Source organism: Dama dama, chromosome 12, assembly GCF_033118175.1.
Source record: "Dama dama isolate Ldn47 chromosome 12, ASM3311817v1, whole genome shotgun sequence".
Classification (NCBI taxonomy): domain Eukaryota; kingdom Metazoa; phylum Chordata; class Mammalia; order Artiodactyla; family Cervidae; genus Dama; species Dama dama.
The window spans coordinates 78,733,656-78,741,822 of NC_083692.1; the positions used below are offsets into that span (position 1 = coordinate 78,733,656).

Consider the following 8,167-nt stretch of genomic DNA (forward strand, 5'->3'; position numbering starts at 1 on the left):
CCTTCAAGCTATGCTTCAGCAGTACATGAATCAAGAATTTCAGATGTAGAGCTGGGTTTAGAAAAGGCAGAGGAACCAGAGCAGATCCAATATCTGCTAGATCACAGAAAAAGCAAGGGAATTTAAAAAAAAATCTACTTCTGCTTCATTGACTACGCTAAAGCCTTTGAATGTGTGGATCACAATAAACTGTGGAAAATTCTTAAAAAGATAGGGATACCCAAGAAACCTGTATGCAGGACAAGAAGCAACAGTTAGTACTGCACATGGAACAATTGACTGGTTCAAAATTGGGAAAGGAGTACATCAAGGCTATATATTGTCACCCTGCTCATTTAAATTATATGTGGAGTACATCAGGTGAAATGCAGGGCTGGATGACTCAAAAGCTGGAATCAAGATTGCCAGGAGAAATATCAACAACCTCAGATATGCAGATGACACCACTCTGATGGAAGAAAGTGAAAAGAAACTAAACAACATCTTGATGCAGTGAAAGAGGAGAGTGAAAAAGCTGGATTAAAACTCAACATTAAAAAAAAAACTAAGATTACTGCATCCAGTCCCATCATTTTATGGCAAATAGATGGGGAAAATGTGGAAACAGTGACAGATTTAATTTTATTGGGCTTCAAAATCATTGCAAATGGTGACTGTAGCCATGAAATTAAAAGATGCTTGCCCCTTGGAAGAAAAGCTATGACCAACCTAGACAGCATGTTAAAAAGCAGAGACATTACTTTACTGGCAAAGGTCCATATAGTCAGAGCTATGGTTTTCCCAGTAATCATGAATGGATGTGAGAGTTGAACCATAAAGAAGGCTGAGTGCCAAAGAATTGATGCTTTTTAGTTGTGGTGTTGGAGAAGACTCTTGAGAGTCCCTTGGACTGCAAGGAAATCAAACCAGTCCATCCTAAAGGATATCAACCGTGAATATTCATTGGAAGGACTGATGCTGAAGCTGCAGTTCCAATATTTTGGCCACCTGATGTGAAGAACCAATTCACTAGAGGAGACCCTGATGCTGGGAAAGATTGAGGGCAAGAGGATAAGGAGGTGACAGAGGATAATATGGTTGGATGGCATTACTGACTCAATGGACGTGAGTTTAGCAAACTCTGGGAGATAGTGAAGGACAGGGAAGGACACACACCTGCAGTATTTACAGAGTGAGCTGCTCTGATCCACAGGGCCCTTCAGAAGGAATATCTTGTCCGGAAGCTCTCCTCTTGGAACTTACTTAGGCAGCAGCATTTCGGGAGCAACCAGAAGGGATGGAAAAGTCAAGAAAAGAGAGAATAAAGCTCCTGGCATGCTGCAGTTCATGGGATCGTAGAGTCAGACATGACCTAGGGACTGAATGGCAACAAAAACAGGGAAAATTAACTCATCACGTGAGGCTGTCACGGCTAATGCCATGACAGGCAGCCTAGATAGGAGTAGGCCTGGTTTCCTGGGGTAACATAATTATCAGGCCTCCTGGAGCCAGCCAATCAACATATGCCTAGCAAGAAAAAAGGGAACCTATCAGGGGAAAGCTGAAAGCCCCACGTTGGGCCAACAAAAATTACCTTGCAACTGTGTAACCAGTCCGCTTGAGCCAACTACCTACTGTGTAACCAATCCACTTGCGCCAACTACCTGCTGCTTTTTTTGACCTAATAAATACCGAGAGAACTGGGGCTCGGGGCCTTTCATCCTCACACACCTGGTGAGGGCGGGAGGCCCTGGCTCGAGTCAGTAATAAATTCCCCTATTGCAAGTTGCATTGTTTCAAGGAGTCTTCTTTCCCGACCGGGGACTTGGATTATGGGCAGAACAATCAATCAGTCATATTTCAGACACATGGAAAGAGTGTTTATGCACTCTTACAATAAGCTATCTTGGCAGCAGAGTGAAGAAACTAGGAGAAAGTGTCACCCATTGCTCAAGAAACTAGGAGAAAGTATCACCCACTCCCAAAGCAGGAACATCTCCACACTCCTCTGCTCATGAGCAGGAATGTGGAGCCACTTGGTCACTGCTCTGCATCTCTGAATAAAATCACGCCCATTGCACAGAGAGTCCCCTCATCTTTTCAGGCTGAACTCCTGTCTGCAACTTCGAGGACCAGACTTTCTGGAAGGACAGTGGAGGGCACACAGGTGGGAAGAGATGGATGTTTTACTGCTGGGCAGTCTGTGAGATGTGGCCAGAATACTAAATCATTGTCATTTCATAATTTATAGGCTTGCTTGATTTGCTAAGTTTTGTCTGACTCTTTGCGACCCCGTGGACTATAGCCCACCAAGCTCCTATGTCCATGGAATTTTCCAGGCAAGAATACTGGAGTGGGTTGCTATTTCCTTCTCCTGGGGATCTTTCTCACCCAGGGATCGAAACCTCTTCCCCTCAATTGGCAGGCAGATTCTTTATCACTTAGCACCTGGGAAGCTCAATTTATAGACACAACTACTTAAATGCAGAGTTTAATAGTTATAGTAGTTTTATGGTCTTGGCAGATGCACTCACCATGGTCACTTAGGGTGGATCTGGACACCCACCTGAAGGTAAGCACTGCCTTTCTCCCTGACATCCCAGAGTCCTGCACACTGGATGCTGGCCACCTGTGCCCTGGGGGTTCAGCATCTTAATAAACAGGCCTAGAAATGGAGAGGGAGATGAAAGAACAAAAATAAATCTTAACGGTGGGAAAATAAAAGTATTCTAGCAGGTTTTATTTCCCTGGTAGTAACTGCTTCAGTTCTCTGCTTTCGGTCTCAGCCCTCATTTCATGTACTGCGGTCCAGGCTAGTGGGAGTACAGATGGGGCATAGGATTTTTTTTTTTTTTTTTTTTTTGCTCACCTGCTCCTCAATCAACTGAAAGCCATTTGAGGTAGGAAATGTGTCTCGTTTTTGTTTCCACATTGTAGACAACCCTGTAAATTTCCAGAATGAATGTTGGAGTGATTCCTGAAAATGCACAAGAGTTTAAGAGAATCTAGGTGATCTGCTGAGCCAGAGAGTCCTGCCAGCATGATAACTTCAACTCAAGATTCTCATTTTAGGGAAAGCGTTGGTTCAGCGACTGGGACTCTGCACTCACATTGCAGGAGGCCAGGTTTGATCACTGGTCAGGGAACCGGATCCCACAAGCCTAAACTAAGACCTGGCACAGACAAAAGAACAAAACAAGCAAAAAGAACAGCTCAGCATCAGATGTGCATTAAAAATGATCCCAGTTTTGGGAAGAACTAACAAAGTTCATTTTAACTGGTGAGAAAATCTCAGTTGGTGAAAAAGGCACATTTGAAGAAGACTGTTCTTGAGTTCAGCTGACTTAGTCACAGCCGTTGTTACTGGATTGACAACACTGAGAGCCCGCGTAAGGCACCCTCACAGCTGTCTGCAGCCACAACGTCCCCAAGCCTTAAAATGGTTTATGTCACCAAAGAACAATGTTCTGACTTCTTACCATATTATAGTTAGACTTTGCATAAAGTAAACTCAATCCTAGAGAAAAGAACAAGCTAAGAAATGACCGCATTAAATCTTCTGCTGGGTTCACTTCACTAGCACAAATAATTGCACAGGGAACTAGACAAACGGGCTGACAGACACTGAGCAAACAGCTCTTTCCATTGAGATTCCTGAATCCCTCATAAATAAACAGAAGACAGATAAATACCACACACATGCCTCTGAAATGAAGAGTGCCTGGCTAATATATTAAGCATCTAAACTTGACATTCTAAAAAACAATACTTAGTTGAATTAAAGCAAGAATGTGACAAGAGGTAAAAAGATGTTTCAAGAACCATGTTACCTAAGTAAGGTCACCTGTGCCTCATGAGGAAGGTGTAAGGTTGCTGTCACCCAGGATGGTCCAACTTCCCCCCACTCTCCCACCCAACCCCTGCCTTGTGCTTATTTCTCTCTCTTTCTCTCTTTTTTGTCAACATTCCTCCTCTCTGGTACAGAGGTCCACAAGTTTTAGGTTTTTCAGGATCTCCGTTCTCCTATTCTGTCTCAATCCCACAGTGAGACAGCTGCACTATTCTTGGTAAATCCCTCATGCACTGGTGCCTAGAAGCTGCCTCCATGAAGTAAGCTGCCCAATGTTAGTGCTCATCTCACCTGTTTTCCTTATCTCTGTGCTACCTGATATTCAAGGTCCAAAAATAGTTTTCTAGTTGGAAGATCAACTCTACCATTATCAGTGAAGAAAAAGTCACATATTTTATTTTTATTGTGTTTTACAAATCTGTCATTCCTAGATAAATCAGGATAATAACCTTATCATTTAACTACACATTATTTGACACTTGCCTTAGACAACATTTTCTCCACGGCATGTTGACAGAGTCAACATGAATATAACTACTTCAGAGGAATGACTTGGGGAGAGGAAGAAGCACTTTCCACACAGAGGGATCCTGCTCTGACCCCCAGGAATCCGAGACATACGCGAGGAAGAAACCTCTGACTATTCCATCTAGAAATTGTAACTGGGGTTTCTTGTGAAGCTAGAGATACCTGTGCCATGCAAAAAATTATGGAAGTAATAATAGAATACTTCCTTAAGCACGTTTATGTTTAGGACTCTCTTCTTAGGGTCCTGTCCCATTCTCCTGTATCTAATCCCACAAGCTGTTATCAGGAGGAATAGGTCAGACCTGACTGTGGTGCAATTCTCACGACCACCACCAGAGGGCGGGGCTTCCTTCAGATGCGGTTCCTCGTGTTCAGGAGCTGGTTTCACTTGCCAACTTTGCACCTACAAGACAGAATGTTGCTGCTGTGCAGAAAGGGGCTCTCCGTGTCTGAGTGAGGAGCTTCTGTAACATCCAGATGGAGACTAGATTCGTTAGACTGGCGTATTCCAGGGAACAAGGACCGTTTTCCTTTGCGAACATGCATTCTGCCACTCACTCAGTTCTTCTGATCATCTTAATATTCAGTAAGTAGCATTTTATTCTAAAGCTTAATGATTTTTCACTTTCCTATAACTGTAGGTAAGTTTTGTTTTTCTTCTCTGACTGAAAACTCCTCTCCTGTGCATTTCTATCATAACAAAGTGATTTTCTTGTAGGAGGGACCAATGGTGACTCAGTGAACCAGACAGAAGGCCCAGTGACTGTCTCAGAGGGGGCTCTCATGACCCTGAACTGCACTTACCAGACTGCTGATTTTACTCCCTATCTTTTCTGGTATGTTCAGCATCTCAACAAAGCTCCTCAACTCCTCCTGAAGAGCTTCACAGCAGACAAGAAGGTAGAGCATGAAGGTTTTCAGGCCACTCTTGTGAAGAGGGACAGCTCCTTCCACCTGCAGAAACAGGCAGTGCAAGCATCAGACTCGGCTGTGTACTACTGTGCTCTGAGTGACACAGTGATGGAGGGCTGCAGGGGGAGCTGAGCGCAAACCCAGATGCAGATGGGGCTCCGGCTGTGGGCAGACCAGGAAGGGGGTGTTGTTTCTCTCTCCAGTGTGCTATGCTAGAGGTCTTGTCAAAGCTCTTCCAGGTCTGCTCCTCAGAGCCAATTGGACCTAGGAATTCTTGGGTTGCCCTACAGAGAGGAATCGGGCAGGACAGTGTAAAGAGGAACCTAAGTGCTTTTCTCCAGAAATGCCTGTTTTCAGCCCATCCACATGCCCCCAGATGGCATAGAATACCTTAAAGTGATATTAACTCTTCAATGACAATTCAGAAATATGCTGAAATATTTTACAATGTGTTAATGAAAATTCCAAGGCACATTGTTATTGTTAATGGATGACTGTGCGACCTGGAAGCTAGCCTCTGGTTTTTAAAATTCAGGCCAAGATTGTGTATCCTGCTGATACACAACAAGCTGTGGAAATTTCTAAAGAGATGGGAATACCCAAGAAACATGTATGCAGGACAAGAAGCAACAGTTAGTACTGCACGTGGAACAATGGACTGGTTCAAATTTGGAAAAGGAGTAGGTCAAGCCTATATATTGTCACCCTGCTTATTTAACTTATTAGGTGAAATGCAGGGCTGGATAACTTACAAGCTGGAATCAAGATTGCCAGGAGAAATATCAACAATCTCATATATGCAGATGATACCACTCTAATGGCAGAAAGCAGAGAGAAGCTAAAGAGCCTCTTGATGAGTGTGAAAGAGGAGAGTGAAAAAGCTGGAGTAAAACTCAACATTCAAAAATGTGAGATTATGGCATCTGGTCCCATCACTTCATGGCCAATAGATGTGGAAAAAGTGGAAACAATGATACATTTTATTTTCTTGGGCTCCAAAGTCACTGCAGATGGTGACTGCATTCATAAAATTAAAATACTCTTGATCCTTGGAAGAATAGATATGACAAACCTAGACAGTGTATTAAAAAGCAGAGATATTACTTTGCCGACAAAGGTCCCTATAGTCAGAGTTATGGTTTACCCAGTAATCATATTAATGTGAAAGTTGGACCATAAAGAAGGCTGAGTGCTGAAGAACTGATGCTTTTGAACTGTGGTTTTGGAGAAGATTCTTGAGAGTGTCTTGGACTGCAAGGTGATCAAAGCAGTCAATCCTAAAGGATATCAATCCTGAACATTCATTGGAAGGACTGATGCTGAAGCTAAAGTTCCAATATTTGGGCACCTGATGTGAAGAACCAATTCACTGGAGAAGACCTTGATGCTGGGAAAGTTTGAGGGCAAGAGGATAAGGAGGTGACAGAGGATAAGATGGTTGGATGGCATCACTGACTCAATGGACAGGAGTTTGAGCAAATTCTGGGAGCTAGTGAAGGACAGGGAAGCCTGACGTGCTGCAGTTCGTGGGGTCGTAAAGAGTCAGACATGGCCTAGGGACTGAACAACAGCAAAAGCAGGGAAATTAATTCATCAATTGGTAGTATTTCAGACACGTGGGGGAAGTATTTATGTACTCTTACAATAAGCTGTCTTGACAGAGGAGTGGGCTTTTCACCTGCTCAGGAGACTAGGAGAAATTACCACCCACTCAGCGAGCAGGAGCATCTCCACACTCCTCTGCTCGTGAGCGGAATGCGGAGCCACTCTGGTCCCCGCTCTGTGTCCCTGCTACAGTCGTGCCCATTGCACAGAGTCCCCTCATCTTCTCAGGCTGAACTCCTGTCTGCAACTTCCGGGAGCAGACTTTCTGGAAGGACAGTGGTGGGCACAGCAGGTGGGAAGAGATGGAGGTTTTACTGCTGGGCAGTCTGTGAGGTGTGGCCAGGACACTGAATCCTTGTCATTTCATAACTTACAGGCCTGTGTGTATTGTGTCTGGTGCTCAGTTGCTAAGTGGCGTCTGACTCTCTGCCATCCTGTGGACTGTAGCTGCCAGGCTCCCCTGTACGTGGAAATTTCCAGGCAAGAATACTGGAGTGGGTGCTATTTTCTCCTCCAGGGGATCTTCCTGACCCAGGGATTGAACTCTCATCTCTTCAATTGGCAGGCAGATTCTTTACTGCTGAGCTACTGGGGAAACCCAATTTATAGACACAACTGCTTAAATGCAGAGTTTAATAGTTATAGTAGTTTTATGGTCTTGGCAGATGTACTCACCATCGTCACTTAGGGTGGGTCTGGACACTCACCTGAAGGTGAGCACTGCCTTCCTCCCTGACATCCTAGAGTCCTGCACACTGGGGGCTGGCCCCCTGTGCCCTGGGAGTTCAACATCTTAATAAAGAGGCCTAGAAATGGAGAGGGAGATGAAAGAACAAAAATAAATCTTAACGGTGGGGAGAAAAGTATTCTAGCAGGTTTAATTTCCCTGGTGGTAATTGCACCAGCTCTCTACTTCCAGTCTGATCCCTCATTTCATGTACTGGGGTTAAGGCTAGTGCGAGTACAGACAGGGAATGGGATTTTTTTTTTTTTTTTTTGCTTATCTGCTTCTCAATCAACTGAAAGCAATTTGAGATAGGAATTGGATCTGATTTTGGTTTCCACATTGCAGACAACCCTGTGAATTTCCAGAATGAATGCTGGAAGCTAGGGATTCCTGAAAATGCACAAGAGTTTAAGACAATCTAGGTGATCTGCTGAGCCAGAGAGTCCTGCCAACATGATAACTTCAACTCAAGATTCTAATTTTAGGTGGAGGGTTGGTTTGGTGAATAGGACTCTGCACTCACATTGCTGGAGGCCCAGGTTCGATCCCTGGTCAGGGAACCGGAT

The 8,167-nt window shown here is 44.2% G+C and overlaps 1 pseudogene; it reads left to right on the forward strand.

Annotated features, from left to right (window-relative positions):
• Nucleotides 1-4,770: 4,770 nt before the first annotated feature.
• On the forward strand, nt 4,771-5,537 carry LOC133067075 (T cell receptor alpha variable 18-like; annotated as a pseudogene).
• The last annotated feature ends 2,630 nt before the right edge of the window (nt 5,538-8,167 follow it).